At 43.6% G+C, this 23,135-nt stretch overlaps 1 protein-coding gene across 4 annotated transcripts in view; it reads right to left on the minus strand.

The window, feature by feature from the left end:
* LOC118375220 (extracellular sulfatase Sulf-2-like) overlaps positions 1–20,695 on the minus strand; it is a 181,238-nt gene extending 160,543 nt beyond the window's left edge. For 2 of the 4 annotated variants that reach the window (XM_052482749.1, XM_052482750.1), the window contains exon 1: positions 20,188–20,694. The gene's annotated coding sequence lies outside the window, so the exon portion shown is untranslated. Of the gene's footprint in view, positions 1–20,187 lie in introns of all 4 variants that reach the window. The other 2 variants (XM_052482747.1, XM_052482751.1) reach the window with 2 other exon arrangements.
* Positions 20,696–23,135: the final 2,440 nt, after the last annotated feature.

The following is a 23,135-nucleotide window of genomic DNA, read 5'->3' on the forward strand; positions in this document are numbered from 1 at the left end:
ATCAGTCCGGGGAGGAATTGATAAACATTTGATCTGATATGATGACAGCGCCCAGTACTTACATTGTATTTTCCACAGATGCAGTGACAAATGTAAGGTCACAATGCTTATTGTCTCATGTTATGAGTCTCACCACTGAGCACATCCAGCAACGCTGAAGCTATATGCACAGCAGGAATAGGAGAAACTGCACTAAATGAAGACCATTGCCCAACACTGACTGACTACCTGTAAAACACTAATGACAGCCTTCTTAGGTCATTTTGCAGGTAGCCTAAATATTCAAAAGGTTGTAAACAGTCAAAGGATTAATTACAGTATCAGAACCACATGAGTGTTGTGTCCTGCAGCTGCCCGGTCCCCACCCACAGACAGACACATTTACATTCAATTTGAGTCATTTAGCAGACACTCTTATCTGAGCAACTTACAGTTACAACAACCACATGTCACAGTCATAGTAAGCTAAATAAAAAGGCCCGTTTCCCAGAAGAGCTCTCTCTCTGTCACCCCTCCTGCTGTGGTGGCAACACACTTCTGAACACCCTGACAAACTGGGGACGGTCCCCCACCCTGGTGACATCATGAACACCTTCACACACACTACGACACATACAATACGTGCATAAAAATGGACACACACACTCAAGACACATGCACACAAACACATATGCACGTATGAAATCACGCAGTTCTATCCACACCCATGCTTGCAATACCTCTGTGGGGCGACGGTGGCTGTGAATTGTGAACAACACCCTGCTCCACTCCACACTTTGTTTGCCTCTAACAATGTCCAAGCGCTTTCCAAGACAAATCCAGGAAGTTGACCTTTTCAGAAGTTTAAATCTGGATCAAACCCGATCTGTTCCGCCTCCTCCCTCATCGCTTGAACAGCTCGGTCATCTCACAGGGAGAAAGAAAGAAAAAAATATAGAAAGAGAGGAAAAAGGGAATAAAATCCATTGAATCCTTTGATTGTGTTTAAAGCAGAGTCAACTTCAGTGCTGTGAACAAGTGTGGCAGGAGAGGAAATAGCAGTTTTTAAGCATTGTGTTGCACTGTGCGGAGTAGTTGGTCTCTTTTAAGACGGTGTTACAGCGTCTCTTGTTGCCTTGTAATGTCATGTAAGGTGTGAACGTCGCAGTTATGTTGTGAAGAGCTGCTCCTCTCACCCCGGGCCTCTCTCAAGACGAGCAATGTGTTTACAACACTTGCACAGTGGAAGGATTCTGAACATAGATTCAACCTGACACTCAGGAACACTAATGAACACAGATTCAACCTGACACTCTGAAACACTAACATCCACGCACAAACACACACACACACACACACACACACACACACACACACACACACACACACACACACACACACACACACACACACACACACACACACACACACACACACACACACACACACACACACACACACACACACACACACACACACACACACACACACACACACACACACACACACACACACACACACACACACACACACACACACACACACACACACACACACACACACACACGTCTGTACTGAGACAACAGCTGCCAGCTCATCATCTTACAGTACACAAAGGTACAACTAGTCCCTTGTGTAACCCCATGACTCTCACTGTTGCCAACCGAGCCAGACACATGGACTTCAGATGTACCAGGTGTACAACTGCAGCAAGTATCTCTGGATAGCCTGTTCCCAGGTAGGAAACATTACAATGGCAGAGCAACTTCTGGACTTTCTGTTCAGTAACTCACAGCCTTAAAATGGGTTTCTAGTGGGGATTTCTCAGAGCTGTTGGCCTGGTAGATCGTCCTGCGTGAGTGAGTCTCTTCAGTCCCGCGGGCCAGAGAGAGGGGGGCCAGGGGGAAGTGGGCTGGGGAGGAGGGCGATATAAACAGGGGCAGGACTTTACAGAACACCCAACATCCCCACATCAGTTTCAGCATGGCTCAGATGCGTTGGGGCTGTTCGGGCATAGCAGCACAGTTTAAATAATGGAGGTAAAAAACATCAAAACAGAAGCTCCAGGTGTCCTCCTCCTCCATTACTATCTCTCTCCCCTCCTCCCCACAGTCAGGAGTGGCTCCCCCACCGCCCCCGGCCTGACACACGTACGCACCGACATACACACACACACAACTCCCTAGTGGGAGTAGGCCTCGACATGAATATTGCATCCGGCAGGCAGGACTCAGGGAGAAAGTGGGTCTGGAAAGTGACTTAGGTAGTCAGACTCTGGCCCATTTGGGACACAGCAGGGGTGAGGAACGGGAGAAGAGGAGGGTGAGGGGGAGAGGGGGAATGAGATGGCGCTGAGAGGGGAGGGCATGTAGGTAGACAGAGGTGAGGGTATTAGGGTCAAATTGTGAGACCACCTGTCACTACTGTCTCTCTCGTCCATATTTCTCTCTCTCGCCCCTCCACTCTCTGCCTCTCTATAATAAATAAACAATTCTGTGCTTGTTCCACTTGCCTCTACAGTACATCGTTTTCTACCCGATACTAACGACTGGCATGATTACATCACTCAGCCTGTGCTCCTGCTCCGCCGGGCGAAACATTCACAGTGCTTTAGCTTTAGCTGGCTGAATTCCTTCCGTGCCGCTGTTCCCTCTACATGAGAGCACTGAGGCCTCTGTGTCTGCAAACTCTGGCCCCACTGTGTGTGATATTTTGTGAGTGTATATATGTGTGTTTTGCATGGAGCTCGGCACCACAGGGCGAGTGGGCACAGTCAAGGCTGGTTTAAGTGGGAAACAGAAAAGGAACCAACAGTATGACACTGTGACACCACTCTGTGTTCAACGTTGCTTACTTTGAGTAGAGTGTGAACCGTACAGGAGTTAAAGGGTTAACTCCCTTCAGTGTTTCCTCCAAGGAGCTCTGCTGCAAAGGAGCTGGACTATCAAATCCAGGACAAACCCCATAGCACAACTCCAAACATAAAAGGATTGTCTTCATTTTCAAATCGGTAGCAATACAATGTGATTCATTGCATGCTTGTGTGTGAGTGTGTGTGTGTGTGTGTGTGTGTGTGTGTGTGTGTGTGTGTGTGTGTGTGTGTGTGTGTGTGTGTGTGTGTGTGTGTGTGTGTGTGTGTGTGTGTGTGTGTGTGTGTGTGTGTGTGTGTGTGTGTGTGTGTGTGTGTACTACAGACAGGTGTGAGGTCCCAGTTCACATCAGGAGAGGAGAGGGTTTCGCAGGATATTGAGGGCATTCGACATATCGCGCTGATGTTTCGTGGGTTCCGTTAATCCCGGGTTCTTAGAGATGAACACAGCTGGGATGGGATACAGGGATGTTTTTCACTTTTACACAACAAAGTGAAACAAACCCCACTCACCAACCCCACACACCAACCCACACATACTGTTGATCACTCCAGTCACTAACACAGACAAAGAAACACACATGCATGAAACACGCCAGTACACACACACACACACACACACACACACACACACACACAAACCCTTAACAGTCTCTTCGGGCACACGGGTGGAACATAAACACTTTCTACACCTAGACATGCACGCAGAGTAATCCTTCACAGGAAGCGTTAAAGACAGTTTAACCCCTGCCCTCTTGGTACCAATAGTTAGAGGGTGAACAGAGATTTGAACATGGGGAACAGAACAAACAATCTCCTTCACAGCCATGCAGCCCCCAGACAGACTCACCTCTACTCAACCAAATGTAAACAGTACCATGCACGGCTGTTGCTGCTTTGGCTCAGTCCCAAATAGCACCCTATTTCTACGTCGTAAGGACGTTTGGCCAGAGCCATGCTATACTGAACAAAAATATAAACGCAATTTCAACGATTTTACTGAGTTATAGTTCATAAGGAAATCAGTCAATTGAAAAAAATTCATTAGGCCCTAATCTATGCATTTCACATGACTGGGAACCATGGGAGCCATGGGAGCCAGGCCCACCCACTGGGGAGCCAGGCCCAGCCAATCAGAATGAGTTTTTCCCCACAAAAGGGATTTATTACAGACAGAAATACTCCTCAGTTTCATCAGCTGTCCAGGTGGTTGGTCTCAGGTGAAGAAGTTGGATGTGGAGGTCCTGGGCTGACGTGGTTACACGTGGTCTGCGGTTGTGAGGCCAAATTCTCGAAAACAACGTTGGAGGAGGCTTATGGTAGAGAAACTAATATTACATTCTGTGGCAACATCTATGGTGGACATTTCTGCAATCAGTATGCCATTTGCACGATCCCTCAAAACTTGAGACATCTGTGGCATTGTGTTGTGTAACAAAACTGCACATCTTAGAGTGTCCCTTTATTGTCTCCAGCACAAGGTCCACCTGTGTAATAATCATGCTGTTTAATCAGCTTCTTGATATACCACACATGTCAGGTAGATGGATAATCTTGGCAAAGGAGAAATGCTCACCAATAGGAATGTAAAAAAAATGTGCACACAAAATGTTAGTCGCTCTGGATAAGAGCGTCTGCTAAATGACTTAAATGTAATGTAATGTAATAAGCTTTTTGTGCATATGGAACATATCTGGGATATTTTATTTCAGCTCATGAAACATGGGACCAACACTTTACCAACAATTTGTTGCGTATGGGGCATACAACAATCTCAGCTCTGTAGATTTTGAGACAGAATCAATAGATCATTATTCTGGTATTGCCCCAATGTAGCTTGTTTCTGGTCTCAGGTTCAGGAATGGTTATAAAATCACAGGCACTTCAAATTAACCTTAAAAGTGTTGGGCGATTTGGAAAGCCATAGTCAAATAAATAATACTTCTAGGAAAAGTTTTCATCTTTAGCTCACTATCTGTGGATAATATACGATGAGAAAGTATTGAAAATTATGTAAAACATCATAGCACAATTGAAAAATATATGGTACATGGAAACCAAACATGTTGATAGATGGGATTCGCTGAGAGGGGCTGAGATGTTTAGGATTAAAGAGTTTATGTTCGGTAATACATTGTTGTTATGTGACTGCTTGCAGTTGAAGTCGGAAGTTTACATTCACATTAGCCAAATACGTTAAAATTAAGTATTTCACAATTCCTGATATTTAATCCCAGAAAGAAATTCCCTGTTTTAGGTCAGTTAGTATCACCACTTTATTTTAAGAATGTGAAATGTCAGAATAACCGTAGAGATAATTATTTATTTCAGCTTTTATTTCTTTCATCATATTCCCAGTGGGTCAGAAGTTTACATACACTCAATTAGTATTTGGTAGCATTGCCTTTAAATTGTTTAACTTTGGTAAAACGTTAAATGTAGCCTTCCACAAGCTTCCCACAATAAATTGGGTGAATTTTGCCCATTCCTCCTGACAGAGCTGGTGTAACTGAGTCAGGTTTGTAGGCCTCCTTAATCACACACACCTTTTCAGTTATGCCCACACATTTTCTATGGGATTGAGGTCAGGGGTTTGTGATGGCCACTTCAATACCTTGACGTTGTTGTCCATTTTGCCACAACTTTGGAAGTATGCTTGGGGTCATTGTCCATTTGGAAGAACCATTTGCCACCAATCTTTAACTTCCTGACTGATGTCTTGAGATGTTGCTTCAATATATCCACATAATTTCCCTCCCTCATGATTCCACCCTCTATTGTCCTCCCTCCTCCCTCTATTTTGTGAAGCGCACCAGTCCCTCCTGCAGCAAAGCACCCCCACATGATGCTGCCACCGCTGTGCTTCACGGTTGGGATGGTGTTCTTCGGCTTGCAAGGCTCCGCTTTTTTCCTCCAAACATAATGAAGAACATTATGGCCGAACAGTTCTATTTTTGTTTCTTCAGACCAGAGGACATTTCTCCAAAAAGTACAATCTTTTTCCCCATGTGCAGTTGCAAACCGTAGTCTGGCTTTTTTATGGCGGTTTTTTGAGCAGTGGCTTTTTCCTTGCTAAGCGGCCTTTCAGGTTATGTCGATATAAGACTTGTTTTTACTGTGGATATAGATACTTTTGTACCTGTTTCCTCCAGCATCTTCACAAGGTCTTTTGCTGTTGTTCTGGGATTGATTTGTACTTTTCACACCAAAGTACATTCATCTCTAGGAGACATCACACGCATCCTTCCTGAGCGGTTTGACAGCTGCGTGGTCCCATGGTGTTTATACTTGGGTACTATTGTTTGTACAGATGAACGTGGTACCGTTTGGAAATTGCTTCCAAGGATGAACCAGACTTGTGGGTTTCCAATAGTTTTTCTGAGGTCTTGGCTGATTTATTTGGATTTTTCCATGATGTCAAGCAAAAAGGCACTGAGTTTGAAGGTAGGCCTTAAAATACATCCACAGGTACACCTCCAATTGACTCAAATTATGTTAATTAGCCTATCAGAAGCTTCTAAAGCCATGACATAATTTTCTGGAATTTTCCAAGCTGTTTAAAGACACAGTCAACTTAGTGTATGTAAACCTCTGACCCACTGGAATTGTGATACAGTGAATTATAAGTGAAATAATCTGTCTGTAAACAATATTTGGAAAAATTACTTGTGACATGCACAAAGTAGACTTGCCAAAACTAGTTTGTTAACAAGAAATGTGTTGTGTTTGAGTTCTAATGACTCCAACCTAAGTGTATGTAAACTTCCGACTTCAACTGTATATAAAAGTACCATGTATCTAAAATATGTATGCAAAATATATATGTAAGATATATATGGAAAATGCATGTATATGTACCAAAAAAGCTGTAAAAAGGGAAAGATATTTGTCCTCCAAAGAGGGGGAGTGATGGAGGGGTTCCTTTTATATATATATAAATATATATATATAAATATGAATATTAACCCCTCCATCACTCCCCCTCTTCGGAGGACAAATATCTTTCATTTTTTACAGATTTGTCCTCCATAGGGGTTAATTCATATAAATATATAGTATATATTTAAAAAATCTCTTAAAACAATATGAAAAAATATAAAAATAATATAAAAATAATGAATAATGATATTATTATATATATTATGATATATTATAATGATATATAGATGAATAGGCCTAAACTACCAGAATGTTTCATTTCACTAAAGCAACGTTTACCTGGGGACCCCATGCCGTGCAGGTTTGGGCTTTTTGCCCTAACACTACACAGCTGATTCAAATTATCAAAGGTTGATGATTAGCTGATTATTTGAAGCTGCTGTGTAGTGCTAGGGAAAAAACTAAAATGTCCACCTCTTGGGGTCCCCAGGACCGAGTCTGTTCCCTTTAGTGCAGGGTTTCCAATGAGTCCGATGGCGCCGATAGACATGGTTGCCTGGTTCCTGTATCCGAAGCGAATTTGCAGTATTTTTTTTATTTTTTTTATTTGTCACTTTATTAGCTCCAAAGTGTTTTTGCATTGTTACATACAGCTGACAAGAACTTTTGGAAATTAGAGCGATGTTAACTCAACCAGAATTACGACTTTCCTGAATTGGATCTTTTGTTCGTACTTCCCAAGGCAATTCCACTTATCCAGAGGCTGCTCCAAGATGTCGCCAGCCAAGAAGAGTTATTCGGAGTGGACTTTTAGTATGACTCAGGAGGCGTGCATACCATCCACCTCTTCCGAGTATATTACTTGCTTATGTTCAGTCCCTGGACAATAAAGTAGACAAGCTCAGGGTGAGGATCTCCTTCCAGAGAGACATCAGGGACTGTAACAACTCTGTTTCTGGCTCTCTCCAGATATACTGTCCCCATCCATACAGCCAGCTAGGTTCTCAGTACCTATCTCTCTCTCTCTCTCTCTCTCTCTCTCTCTCTCTCTCTCTCTCTCTCTCTCTCTCTCTCTCTCTCTCTCTCTCTCTCTCTCTCTCTCTCTCTCTCTCATTCATATATATATATATATATATAGTTGGTGATTTATTTAGAATTCAAGGGACGCTTAACCATCATGGCTACCACAGTATTCTGCAGCGATACGCAATCCCATCTGGTTTGCGTTTACAGGGACTATCATTTGTTTTTCAACAGGCCAACGACCTAACACACCTCCAGGCTGTGTAAGGGCTATTTGACCAAGAAGGACAGTGATGGAGAGCTGCATCAGATGACCTGGAACTCAATCACCCGAACTCAACCCAAGTGAGATGGTTTAGAATGAGTTGGACCACAGAGTGAAGGGAAAGCAGCCAACAAGTTTTCAGCATATGTGGGAACTCCTTTAAGACTGTTGAAAAAGCATTCCAGATGAAACTGGTTGAGAGAATGCCAAGAGTGTGCAAAGCTGTCATCAAGGCAAAGGGTGGCTTCTTTGAAGAATCTCAAATATAAAATATATTTAGATTTATTTAGCACTTTTTTGTTCACTACATGATTCCATATGTGTTATTTCATAGTGATGATGTCGTCACTATTATTCCACAATATTACTGCACTGTTGGAGCTAGGAATACAAGCATTTCACTACACTGCAATAACACCGGCTAAATATGTGTATGCAACCAATACAATTTGATTTGATTAGTGAATTGAATTCCACCGCGGTAGCTCAACATACTCACTTTAAATCCAATAACAGACAATATAGATTTTATCCAGTTGCTTTGACACCCGTGGACAAAGAAAATCTAATGAAAATTGAGAAGGCAGGGGATCAACCCAGATGCGAGTCAGTGATCGATGAAGAGGTGGTGTAACATGAACAAGATTAAATGGATCAGAGTATGATTATCAACCCATGAGCAGACTTTACGAGCCATGCTGGGTGTTCATCCATGTTTGTTCACGTGATGTATGATTTGCGAGTGTGTGTGTGTGTGTATCTTTGTGCCCACCTGCATGTATGTGTGTATACTGTATGTTTGAGTTTGATCGTGTGCGTCAGTTTATCAATGCGTATCTGCGTGCGCACCAGTTCATGTTTGCTGGGCCTCAACACAAAGAGTTAACGTGAATAATAGTGATGTGCGGGTTGACTCAGTCCCCATGGTTATATCCCCCGGGCAGATGGGTTTAGGGTCATTGTGTGACTGAAGGGCGGGCGAGTGGCTTTAAAAAAAGTAGAAATATATAAAATGTCTAATTATTGTGCAATTTATATAGGGTACATTTTTTTTGTAGGCTATCTGGTATTAGTGCGTAAACCTAAGCTTTAGGGCTTAACTGTAGGCCAAATAGCATACACAGCCAATCACCAAATAACGCTTTTGGGAATGGGCAGAAAAGTTTACGTCAATTCACTGAGGCGGCGGTGGTCGGCGTCACCGGTCTTCTAGCCATCGTTAATACACTTTTCATTTTCCATTTGTTTTTTCTTGTTTTCCTACACACCTGGTTTTCATTTCCCTTGTTAATTGTTGTGTAATTAACCCATGTCTTTGTGTGGAATTGTTTGTTGTAAGTGCTTGTGCACATGTTTACTGGTGCGCGTCGGGTTTTGTAGCCATGTTGGTTATTTCTTTATGCCGTTGGTTTTGCAATAAACCTTTTTGGGATAGGGGGCAGCATTTTCACTTTTGAATGAATAGCGTGCCCAGAGTGAACTGCCTCCTACTCTGTCCCAGATGCTAATATATGCATATTATTATTAGTATTGGATAGAAAACACTCTGAAGTTTCTAAAACTGTTTGAATCCAACCAGGAAGTGGGACATCTGAGGTTTATAGTTTTGCAAAGCTTGGCCTACCGAATACACATTGAGATATGGATGAGGTTGCACTTCCTAGGGCTTCCACTAGATGTCAACCGTATTTAGAAACTGGTTTGAGGATTCTACTATAAAGGAGGAGTTCATGTGACCTCTTTGAGTCAGTGGTCTTGCAGAGAGCCTTGGTCTCATGACGCGCGCTCCCAACAGAGTTACTTCTCGTTCCAGTGATTTTCTGAAGACAAAGGAATTCTCTGGTTGGAACATTATTGATGTTTTATGTTAAAAACATCCTAAAGATTGATTCCATACATCGTTTGACATGTTTCTAAAGGACTGTAACGGAACTGTTCGAGTTTTTGTCTGGATGAATTGCCTGCACCTCATGAAGATGGATTACTGGGCTGAACACGCTAACGACAAGTGGCTATTTGGACATAAATTATGGAATTTTATGGAACAAATCAGTAATTTATTGTCGAACTGGGATTCTTAGGAGTGCCTTCTGATGAAGATCATCAAAGGTAAGTGAATATTTATGGTGTTGTTTCTAACTTTGTTGATTCCAAAATGGTGGATATTCCTCTGGCTGTTTTGGGTTCTGAGCGCCGTTCTCAGATTATGCTTTTTCCGTTAACATTTTTTGAATTCTGACACAGCGGTTGCATTAAGGAGAAGTCTATCTTTAATTCTGTGAAAAACACTTTCATCTTTTATCTGTCACGACTCCCGCCAAAGTCGGCTCCCCTGCCTGTTCGTCACCGGCCTACTAGCCGCCACGATCCCTTTTTCTTTTCGGTTAGTTTTGTCTCATTTGTTACACCTGGCGGCAAGGAGACTTAACCCTCGTCAGGCAAGGTGGGCCATGTTTTTCACCCGTTTTGTTTTCACCCTTTCCTACAGACCAGGTTCCCAGAACGCTAAGGCAGACGCACAGTCCCGGCTGTATGACACAGAGGAGTGGCCCGTGGTTCCCACCCCAATAATCCCGGTTTCCTGCCTGTTGGCGCAGGTAGTGTGGAAGCTGGACGCAGACATTGAGCAGGTGCTATGTGCAGAGCTCACTCCCCTCCAGTGTTCCGCAGGGCGTCTGTACATTCCGTCTGCTGTCCCTGAGCGGCTATTCTATTGGGCCCACACGTCACCCTCCTCTGATCATCCAGGCATCGGTCGGGCGTTCGTGCCCTGGGCAGAGATGGCCCAGAACTCGCTCCGCCACTCCTCCACTAACCTCTCCCCCTTCCAGTGCGTACTGGGGTATCAGTTCTGGCTCCTTGGCATCAGAGTCAGACCGAGGCTCCTGCGGTGGACGAGACATGGGACGCCGCTCATGTTCACCTTCAGCGCCCCGTGCTGCGCCAGAAAGCCAGCACAGACCATCACCGCAGTGAGGGTCTGGCTCTCGACCCGAAACCTGCCCCTCCTACTGCCCTGCCAGAAGCTGGGTCCGCAGTTTGTGGGGCCATTTAAAGTCCTGAGGAGACTGAACGATGTGAGTTACAGGTTGCATCACTGCCTGGTACGGCCTCCGACAGCAAGGCACTACAGCGGGTAGAGAGAACGGCCCAGTACATCACTGGGGCTAAGCTGCCTGCCATCCAGAACCTCTAAACCAGGCGGTGTCTGAGGAAGGCCCTAAAAATTGTCAAAGACCACAGCCACCCATAGACTTTTCTCTCTACTACCGCAAGGCAAGCGGTACCGGAGTGCCAAGTCTAGGACAAAAAGGCTTCTCCACAGTTTTTACCCCCAAGCCATAAGACTCCTGAACAGCTGATCAAATGGCTACCCGGCTAACCCCCCCTCTGCTGCTACTCTCTGATTATCATATATGCATAGTCACTCTAACTTTACTACCTCAATTGGCCCCACCAACCAGTGCTCCCTCACATTGGCTAACCGGGCTATCTGAATTGTGTCCTGCCACCCAACACCCGCCATGGAAACTGACATCTGGACCCTGACTGTAGGTCTACAACCTCTCACATAACCTTAATAATAGCTCCTGCATAACTAAGCATTTATTGCAGTAAAATTATACACCAAACGTAAGTCAAATGTGGACTTGGGAACAGGAGAATGATTTCTTTCTTTCTGCATCTTGAGAGAATGCAATGCTCAGTTAGATACCATCTGTAGAGGTGCTGTCTTCATCATAAAAGCATCACAAAAGCTGATAGTATTTCAATCACGTGAAATATGCATCGAAGCCAAACTGACATCTTATCAGAAACACGTTGGGTGCCTTTCACAGCTTTCTTTTTCCTTACAACTGGTCAAACTGATGTCATTTAGACATTTTGCTTCATTGTATTTTCTCCCCAGTCCCTAAACGTCTTTGCTCCGCGAAAGATGACAGAGAAAACTTTACAGATGTCAACTAGATTGAAGCATTCATTCTATCGATCTATTACATTATTCTGTTGACCCGGGTTTTGTTCAGTCTTCTAGGGCATCAATATAATGACAGAACAGAAGCTGCATGTATCTAAGTATAGACATGTTGACTAACAAATAGCCTGCCAAAATGTCGGGAATTACAAGCAGAAACATATCTAAACCAGGCACACAAAAAATGTCCTGCAACCCCTGTCCAAAAAAAATCATTTTTCAGTCATTGACTGTAGCTTATAGGGCATTGTCTATATTTGCGGTTAGGGTTGGGTGCAGGCCTCAGATTTTCACATCTAGTTGGGCGGTTGCGGGGGTGCAGGTGAACAAACTGCTTACCCGCGCACCACTAGTGCCTAAGACGTGAACATCACCCACCCCACTAAAGAATGGCTGCTGAGTGAAGAGGGCCTCTCCCTGAAGTAGCCCCTAGACCCCCCCACCCGTCGCTCCCTGTGACTGTCTAGTTGAAACACATGCGCTCCACTGAGTTCACACACAATCCCACACAAACACACCCAGACACCCACATTCTGGAAGCCCTTATAGTAGATACAAGCCCACAGCCGTACACAGTATTGCCTTAAGCAAATAACGCATGCAGAAACTTTATCTGATGCTTTATGACTTTTATCTAAATGCTTTGTGCACAGAGCCATGCTATTTCCTCTCGTATTCAAATGCAGTCTCTGGATGCTTCATGTTAGTTGAGTAAGCTATCTGATGTAGCAATGCATAGTACACTGAAGTCACTGGAGCAGCAAGTGGAACAAAGCAGACAGTCACAAGCTGGTGAATAACAGGAAAACTATAGACAAAGAGAGTCGGAGAGGACAAATACCAACTTACTGGTAAAATAGTGTTGTCAATGTTGTTATGCTCTAATTGCTCTTTGATGTGGGAAGCAGGTGGCGGGTGTAGGCAGATTCATGGAGCTTGAACAGAAAAGTGCACAGCGTGCATGTTTGTGCGTGGCTGTGTGCGAGCGCGCGTGTGCTGCTATATTGTGCATACATCAGCTGCGTCTGTGGATCAATAAACCCTTATGCCACACCAAACTTCTCACAATGTAATGGGTTCAAAAGGTTAAACACCTGTCATAGAGGAAGCAACCTTGGGTCCGAGACTGATGACAAGCCGTCTTTCCACTTGCCTGGTTTATTCTCTGGAAATATAATGGAGCCTTTAGAGAAATCTAGGACTTTTTTTTCCTTTTCACTGTAGGACTCTAATAATACAACCTTATGATATATCATGTTGTTTGAATTAACTTACTATAACCAGTAATCCTGGACTGCTATCTTTGTTTGGTTTCTCACCCTACAGAACTGAGATACACCTTCTTCTGTGTTCACTATCAACATTTAAACGTGATCAGTGTTAAATGGCCATGCCTTTTTGTGTTTTGTGGTTGACCAAGACCGATCAATGCCCTTCCCACCATAACACAAAGACTCCTTCTTTTTGTTTTAATAAAACGTTATTGCAGATTTTCCACGCTTTAGAGCTGACTGTGCCTCATAAGTAAACGTCACATGCACGCACACACACTAACCCACACTCAGTTCCTTCCTCTCTCTTTCTCTCTGTTCCTCTCCTCAGCCTCATGAGTGTCGAAGTGTATTGCTCTGTCTGGGCCTTACATCTAAAACATCATGGCTAGACTAATATTATCAGAGCGCAACACCCGAAACCAGCGTTAGAGGAGACAGAAGCACTGGACCATCATCTTGGTAGGGAAGCTGTGATGGTAAGAAACCAGGCCATCATTGGCTAGGAAAATATGAAATAAATCTTGAATGTTTCAATGCTCTACTTAATGAATGAAAACATATCGAACAAGAAATCCCAAACTTCACTGGACCTGTTTGACTGAATGTAACTTTCCATACAAGAAAGCGCATGGAGAACAATGCTACCCATACACTAGACATAAGGAAATGAAGTGAGGGAGAAGTGCTGTTGAGTGGTTGTGCTGAGGTGACCACAGACGGCCAGAGCAGAGCATCAGTATGTAACTGACTGGACAGGCAGGTGCAGCCAGGTGTTGAAAGAGTTGGGTTCTGTGCATGTTTGCATTCCAGCGGCTGAGTTAAACCTCGGAGCCCGTGCCACTAACCCCGCTGGCCGCATCTACCCATGTATCTGTGAGAATCTAGAAACCCAGTGTAAATAGACAGAGCAAACACAACTTGAGCCAACCTGGGCCATCTTGAGCAAAATTTGTCAGACTTCCAAAGTCAACACAGAACACGGTCGACTAAACATCGAAAACAAGGCAATAGCAGAAAAGACCGTACAAACACTCCTGTTTCTTGATCCATTTGTCACGGAAGACATAAAATAAAAATAATAGAAATCATATTTCTTTCTATTTATTTGGAAAAAAAATGTATTTTCTGACTTTTACACTGGAACCTCTAAAGCAGTCATTTTACTCTACAATGCACCTTATGGGATGCTGCTCTGAACCAGCTTCATGAGTAATGCTTTTTCAACAATCTTGAAGAAGTTCCCACACATGCTGAGCACTTGTTGGCTACTTTTCCTTCACTCCGCGGTCCAACTCATCCCAAACCATTTCAATTGGGTTGAGGTTGGGTGATTTTGGAGGCCAGGTCATCTGATGCACCAAGCCATCACTCTCCTTCTTGGTCAAATAGCCCTTACACAGCCTGGAGGTGTGTTGGGTCATTGTCCTGTTAAAAGACAAATGATAGTCCCACTAAGCGCAAACCAGATGGGATGGCATATCGCTTGAGAATGCTGTGGTAGCCATGATGGTTAGGTGTGCCTTGAATTCTAAATAAATTACAGACAATGTCACCAGCAAAGCACACCGTCACACCTCCTCCTCCATGCTTCAGGGTGGGAACCACACATGCAGAGATAATCCAATCACCAACTCCGCGTCTCACAAAGACATGGCGGTTGGAACCAAAAATCTCAAATTTTGACTTATCAGACCAAAAGACAGATTTCCACTAGTATAATGTCCATTGCTCGTGTTTCTTGGCCCGAGCAAGACTCTTCTTCTTATTGATGTCATTAAATAGTGGTTTATTTGCAGCAATTCGACCATGAAGGCCTGATTCACGGAGTCTCCTCTGAACAGTTGATGTTGAGATGTGTCTGTTACTTGAACTCTGGGAAGTATTTATTTGGGCTGCAATCTGAGGTGCAGTTAACTCTAATAAACTTATCCTCTACAGCAAAGGTAACTCTGGGTCTTCCTTTCCTGTGGCGGTCCTCATGAGAGCCAGTTTCATCATAGCACATGATGGTTTTTGCGACTGCACTTGAAGAAACTTTCAACGTTCTTGACATTTTCTGAATTGACTGACCTTCATGTCTTAAAGTAATGATGGACTGGCGTTACTCTTTGTGGACTTTCTATTTGCTTATTTGAGCTGTTCTTGCCGTAACATGGACTTGGTCTTATACCAAATAGGGCTACCTTCTGTATACCACCTCTACCTTGTCACAACACAACTGATTGGCTCAAACGCATTGAGGAAAGAAATTCCACAAATAAACTTTTAGCAAGGCAGACCTGTTAATTGAAATGCATTCCAGGTAACTACGAGTGTGCAATCTGTCATCAAGGCAAAGGGTGGTCAATCTAAATATAACATTTATTTTGATTTGTTAAAACCTCTTGCTCCTACCTGGCACGCAGGCGTCCCATCTAGAGCTCTGGAAATGCAAATGCAAATGCGCTACGCTAAATGCTAATAGTATTAGTTAAAACTCAAACGTTCATTAAAATACACATGCAGGGTATTGAATTAAAGCTACACTCGTTGTGAATCCAGGCAACAAGTCAGATTTTTAAAATGCTTTTCGGCGAAAGCATGAGAAGCTATTATCTGATAGCATGTAACACCCCAAAAGACCCGCAGGGGACGTAAACAAAATAATTAGCATAGTCGTCGCTACACAGACCGCACAAATAAAATATAAAACATTCATTACCTTTGACCATCTTCTTTGTTGGCACTCCTAGATGTCCCATAATCACTATTGGGTCTTTTTTTTCGATTAAATCGGTCCATATATAGCCTAGATATCGATCTATGAAGACTGTGTGATAAACGGAAAAAAATAGCGTTTCATAACGTAACGTCATTTTTTTAAATTCAAAAGGTCGACGATAAACTTTCACAAAACACTTCGAAATACTTTTGTAATGCAACTTTAGGTATTAGTACACGTTAATAAGCGATAAAATTAATCAGGAGGAGATGTCAATTCTATAGGTGTCTGTCTCGAAAAAATGTCTGGAGAGTGCTCGACCAAAACATCCGGTCGGAGACCGGAGGGAATCGGTTCCCTTGATTCGGTATGACCAAGAATCAAAGCTGAATCAAATGACAAGACTCTAGACAACGTGTGGAAGCTGTAGGCACTGCAACCTCGGCCTCATTTAATTCGGTTCACTTTGAACAATTCCTTGAAGTCGCGCATGGATTTTTATTTCCATTTTCAGTGATCAGATTTTCCTGCACTTTTCGATGAAACGCACGTTCTGTTATAGTCACAGCCGTGATTTAACCAGTTTTATAAACGTCTGAGTGTTTTCTATCCACACATACTAATCATATGCATATACTATATTCCTGGCCTGAGTAGCAGGGCGCTGAAATGTTGCGCGATTTTTAACAGAATGTTCGAAAAAGTAGAGGGTCGACTTAACAGGTTAAACACTTTTTTGCTGACTACACAATGTGTTATTTCATAGTTTTGATGTCTTGACTATTAGTCTACAATGTAGAAAATACTAAAAATAAAGAAAAACCCTTGAATGAGGCAGTGTGTCCAAACTTTTGGCTGGTACTGTATATATAATTTGTGTGTGTGTGTGTGTGTGTGTGTGTGTGTGTGTGTGTGTGTGTGTGTGTGTGTGTGTGTGTGTGTGTGTGTGTGTGTGTGTGTGTGTGTGTGTGTGTGTGTGTGTGTGTGTGTGTGTGTGCAAAAGATTGGGGTCATTGAAAAGCACATTTTTTATCCATTAAAATAACATCGATTTGATCAGAAATACAGAGCAGACAGTGTTAATGTTGTAAATGACTATTGTAGCTGGAAACGGATGATTCTTAATGGAATATCTACATAGACTATTAATAGCATAGCCTGCATTTCTCAGAACAAGAATAGACTGACTAGTTACAGAAGAAAGTTCTTTGTTTCTGGCCATTTTGTAATCAAACCCACAAATACAGATACTCAACTAGTCTAAATAAGGCCAGTTGTATTGCTTCTTTAATCAGAACAACAGTTTTCAGCTGTGCTAACATAATTGCGAAAGGGTTTTCTAATGATCAATTAGCCTTTTAAAATTATAAACTTGGATTAGCTAACACAACGTGCCATTGGAACACAGGAGTGATGGTTGCTGATAATGGGCCTCTGTATACCTCTGTAGATATTCCATTAAAAATCTGCAGGTTCCAGCTACAATAGTAATTTACAACATTAACAATGTCTACACTGTATTTCTGATCAATTTGTTGTTATTTTAATGGACAAAAAAAATAGCTTTTCTTTCAAAAACAAGGACATTTCTATGTGACCCCAAACACACACACACACACACACACACACACACACACACACACACACACACACACACACACACACACACACACACACACTGTACATACATACAGTACATTCAGAAAGTATTCAACCCCTTGAATTTTTTCACATTTTCTACTCTTTCTGGGGTCCAGCAAAATTAAGGCAGTTTATACCATTTTACAAACATTACAATACATTCACAGATTTCTCAGATTTCCATTGATCATCCTTGAGATGTTTATACAACTTGATTGGAGTCCACCTGTGGTAAATTCAATTGATTTGACATGATTTTGAAAGGCACACACCTGTCTATATAAAGGTTGTCAGAGCAAAAATCAAGCCATGAGGACGAAGGAATTGTCCATAGATCTCAGAGACAGGATTGTGTCGAGGCAGAGATCTGGAGAAGGTACCAAAACATTTCTGCAGCATTGAAGGTCCCTGAGAACACAGTGGCCTCCATCATTCTTAAATGGAAGAAGTTTGGACCACCATGACTCTTCTTAGAGCTGGCCGCCCGGCCAAACTGAGCAATTGGGGTATAAGGACCTTGGTCAGGGAGTTGAACAAGAACACAATGTCACACTGACAGACCTCCAGAGTTCCTCTGTGGAGATGGGAGAACCTTCCAGAAGGACAAGATCTCTGCAGCACTCCACCAATCAGGCCTTCATGGTAGAGTGGCCAAATGGAAGCCACTCTCAGTAAAGTTTGCCAAAAGGCACCTAAAGACTCTCAGACCATCAAAAACAGATTCTGTGGCCTGATGAAACCAATATTGAAATCTTTGGCCTTAATGCCAAGCGCCATGTCTGGAGAAAACCTGGCACCATTTCTATGGTGAAGCATCGTGGTGGCAGCATCATGCTGTGGGGATGTGTTTCAGCGGCAGGGACTGGGAGACTAGTCAGGATTGAGGAAAAGATGAATGGAGCAAAGTACAAAGATATCTTGATGAAAACCTGCTCCAGAGAGCTCATCACCTCAGACTGGGTCGAAAGTTCAACTTCCAACAGGACAACGAACCTAAGCACATAGCCAAGACAACGTAGGAGTGGCTTCGGGACAAGTCTCTGAATGTCCTTGAGTGGCCCAGCCAGAGCCCAGACTTGAACTTGATCAAACATCTCTGAGACCTGAAAACAACTGTGCAGTGACACGCCCCATCCAACCTGGCAGAGACACGCCCCATCCAACCTGACAGAGACACGCCCCATCCAACCTGACAGAGCTTGAGAGGATCTGCAGAGAATAATGGGAGAAACTCCCCAAATACAGGTGATCCAATCTTGTGGCATCATACCCAAGAAGATTCCAGGCTGTAATTGCTGCCACAGGTGCATCAATAAACTACTGAGTGAAAGGTCTGAATACTTATGTAAATGTGATATTTCCGGTTTAGAAATTTGAGCAAATGTACTACAAATAAAAACTGAAATATCACATTTACTGAGTAAAGGGTCTGAAAACTTGTGTAAATGTGACATCAGTGACATCATTTTTTTATTTTCATTGTGGGGTATTGTGTGTAGATTGATGGGAGGGGAAAAAATATGCAATACATTTTAGAATAAGGCTGTAATGTGACAAAATGTGGTAAAAGGGAAGGGGTCTGAGTACTTTCTGAAACGCGCTGTAGATCCTACAGTAACATACTAATGAAAATGCTATTGTTATTTGAAATACAGTAAAAATAGTATTAATTTTACCAAGGCCTTCATAAACACAACCAAATAATTATTTTTGCAAAAACATATATGACATTTAATAATTACACTGTTAGATGAAAGTTGCAGTCAGGATGAAGCTTGAAGAGGGGTCTGTCGAGGCCCAGCGGTTCTAGTGGTAACAGATATATAGAGAGGATGACAGTTCATCCAATTCATATTTCCATGTTTTTCAACAGTGGGATAAAACCAAAACAATGAAATTAGGCACTTCACATTCCCATACTGTTCCAAGTGGAAAGTATCTCCACTTTATCAAAGTTCCCATTTGAAAAACAATGATTTATATGCTTTCAACTAACCAAGTAACATTAACAGTGTTCCTCTATCACAGCCCATTGCAGAGTTGCTCAACAGGGAACCAGTACCTGATGCATATAGTGAGTGACAGCTCAAGTCTGTCCAACAGCCCAACACTACCTCCCCTTCCCTTTTTTTGTCTTCCCGTGTCTCTCTCACTCCTTCCCGGTGGCTGTGGGCTACAGACAGGGGAACAGGGTGTAACACCGTCCCTCCCTTTCCCCTAGTAACACTGCTCCTAGTCAGCAAATGCAAGCTCCCACGTGCTCATCAGCAAGGTAGCAAAGAGATAAGCAAACACTAGAAGAAACTCAACAGGATGCACCTTGCCAGAAAATAACTGACAGCATGAAGCACAAACAAACCTGGCTCCTTTAAGACAGGGAGGCACAAAGGGGTGGGGGGTGGGGGGTAACTGTAGCCATAGAGGGTTAGCTGTGTTGCGCTACACTACCTCCTTAGAATTCCCAGAGCCCAGTTACATCAGCGCAGCCAGCAGGAGCAAGTGCAGAAAAAAGACAGAGAGAAAGCAAGGAAGAGGGAGAGAGAGAGGCAGCAAAGTGAAAAGTAGGGCAAGCCACTGTACCTCACACAGATGCAGGTCCTGAGCGTGTGTATGTCTGTCAGGGAAGCAGGTGCTGTCCCAGGGTACTGACCCAGTAGAGCTGCTGGAGGAGGGGACACTGCTCTGGGCTGGGTAATCAGTCACACATCACCATGCACTTCCCATCTCTTGTCTGTCCTCTGTCCTTTTTCTGCTCTGCTCTGTTTTACTCTTACTCTGCTCCTCTCTCTCTCTCTCTCTCTCTCTCTCTCTCTCTCTCTCTCTCTCTCTCTCTCTCTCGCTAGCTGCCTGAAAGGTTTACTGACCACCCTCTCAGATGTACGGAGAACGAGAAAAAAGCACTAATATAGACACACAGAGAAACAAGGAGGGAAAGGGGAGGGGGAGTTTCAAATTAAGAAAAAAATAAATCCCTCTCTCCAAAGTTACATTTCTCCCTCTCCCTCTCTAGCTCGCTCACAGAGTTCTCAGTGAACCAACAGCGGTGTGGAGTCGTGGTTGAATCAGGACAGCCCTAGCCATCTGTTGAAACATGCCTGCCTCTTTGCTTTACTCACTCACTCACAGAGAGGGAGAGAGAGAGAAGGGAGGGAGGGCAAGGGAGGAGGGGGAAGTGAATAGGGAGAGGGCTGTACTGCCTTCCTGTGCCCAATCTGAAAACAGAACACTTTCCCTTGGTGAGGCAGGCGGAGCCAGGGAAATGGAGAGGAGAAAGAGCAGAGAAACTGAAAAAGATAAGTAGAGAGACATAGGGGGAGGTGGGACAGAGACGGAGACAAAACAAGAGAAAGAAGGAAGTAAATGAATGAGGAAAAAGGGACAAGTTTATAAGTGAGAAGTGGAGTGAGTGGAGGGAGAGAAAGAAAGGGAACAGGAGCATATTTTATGAGAGGTGGGGGTGAAATGGAGAGCTTGGCTCAGATCCTCTGCATTCATGGGTATTCATGTGGCTGGTACGATTTGGGCTTAATGGCCTGTGTAAGCCAATAGAGGACAGAGAGAGGGGAAAGGAGGAACAGGGGTACAATGTTACACCGTAAAACTATAGCACAGACAGACAGAGATCTGCAATTACTCCCCTACACCAAGGACACATAAACAAACACTTGTTTCACACACAGATACACAAAACTAAAACATTCAGATACACAGACTGACAAACACCCCCAAACACTCCCAGAGGCTATGCAGTAGAAATAAACACAGAAAGGAAATAAATAAACTCAAGAGAAAGTCGCACTGAAGATGGGCCAAAAATATTTTCAATTTTGGGAAGCTCTTGGGATATGGCCGAATCTGACTGGCCAGGAGCACCAGATAGTGCTTGTGTGTGTACAAATTCAATTCAATTGTATTTGTCACATGGTAGACTTTACCATGAAACGCTTGCTTACAAGCCCATCCCAACAATGCAGATTAAAAATAATACTAATTGTGTACAAGCAAATGTGTACGCGTCCACATTTTACCATCCTCTATAATCCTGTTCGTCAAGTCCTCCCTCTCTATCTCTCTCTCTCTCTCTCCATTGCTTTCTCTCCCAATCTCGCTCCACTAAAATATTTCTTTACAGGCTCTCTCCATCTGGTCTTTCTGGTGGCTGGCCTTTAAGACCCCCTCCCTCCCTCACTCCCTCCCTCCCTCCCTCACTCCCTTCCTCACCCTGTAAAACTACCATGGGAAAAGCCCTGGCCAGCTGCTTTGACAGACAGGTCTAGCCTCAAGGACATTGCCCTTACTTTATACAGACTAGTGTGTGAGAGGGAAAGAGAGTTTGAGTCAGTATGAATGAGCCTGTCAGTGGCTCTACTGTACTTTGCACTGCCGGTCTCTGTATGACTCTCTGGGTTTCAGGCAGTGCTAAGGCTTGCTGTAGAAAGGAGTGTTCAGTTGTCAGGGGAGGGAAAGAAAACAGAAACACTATGCAATAAGTCAGTTGTAGCAGTAGCTTACAACCAGCAGCTTGTAGATGAAGGTTAAACACAATGGCGTGGAGATATTTTTTACTGTGCTCAACCTACTCACAGATACAGTGATACAATAAGTACGAGGGAAGTCAGAGATAATAACTTTTTTGGTTTATCTGACTTCACTCTGGATCCAGAACCTGCAGTGCCTGCCTGCCAACCAATCGTCTCCCTCCCAGTGTGCAGAGCAGGCATGGTTGCCTATCAATTCAGTTTCAGAGTTCAGAGCCTTCTGGCCTTGCTAGACAACTCTGCCGTCCCTGACTGACAATATCTCCTCGTATCATCAGGCGGGGCTGAAAACACACACCTAACATTTGAGTCGAGTGCATCCATCAGTATCTCCACAAACCTCTCTACTGATCTGATCTGCCAGCATACATCTATCAGCATTGTTCAGTGCAACATCCCCAGGTGCAGAATGGTAGGTTCTTTACTGTGGAGCTACAGTGTCAGGAAAAGGTTAGAGATCTCAATCAATCACCTGCCGTGCGTCTGGGAGGTGATGAATGTCTTTGTTCTCCACTCAGGGCTAATTCATTCCCACAGACACAAGCACACTAAACGCCAAAGTGCACTAGATTCATTGTGAACACCCCTCAATCCATTTGCAAAACCCCCCTGTTTATTCCTGGTTTATAATATCATGTTGTGAGCATGTGATCACAGAGGCGCTGCTGTGGGTTTGTTTCACCATCCAGCTGTAATGTGTGAAATCCACCCACAAAAACCATTACCAGCCCATAAAACAAGCTCTTCTCCTCTCCCCTCCCCAACCAGCAGCTACCTCCCTCCCTTCCTCCCATGTCGGCCTGTTTCACCCCACTTTCCCTCCTAAAAGCCCAGATTAAGCAATTCAGCCTCCAACTAACATCCTGTCCTATGTCTGCTCATTAAAGTGTTGCGACACCCGACTGTGCAGGGAAAACAACCCCACAAAGGATGAACCATTACAGTATAGTGCAGTACAGGGGAGGGCTGTCTCTCTGAACATACCTGCTC

Source organism: Oncorhynchus keta, chromosome 28, assembly GCF_023373465.1.
Source record: "Oncorhynchus keta strain PuntledgeMale-10-30-2019 chromosome 28, Oket_V2, whole genome shotgun sequence".
Lineage (NCBI taxonomy): Eukaryota > Metazoa > Chordata > Actinopteri > Salmoniformes > Salmonidae > Oncorhynchus > Oncorhynchus keta.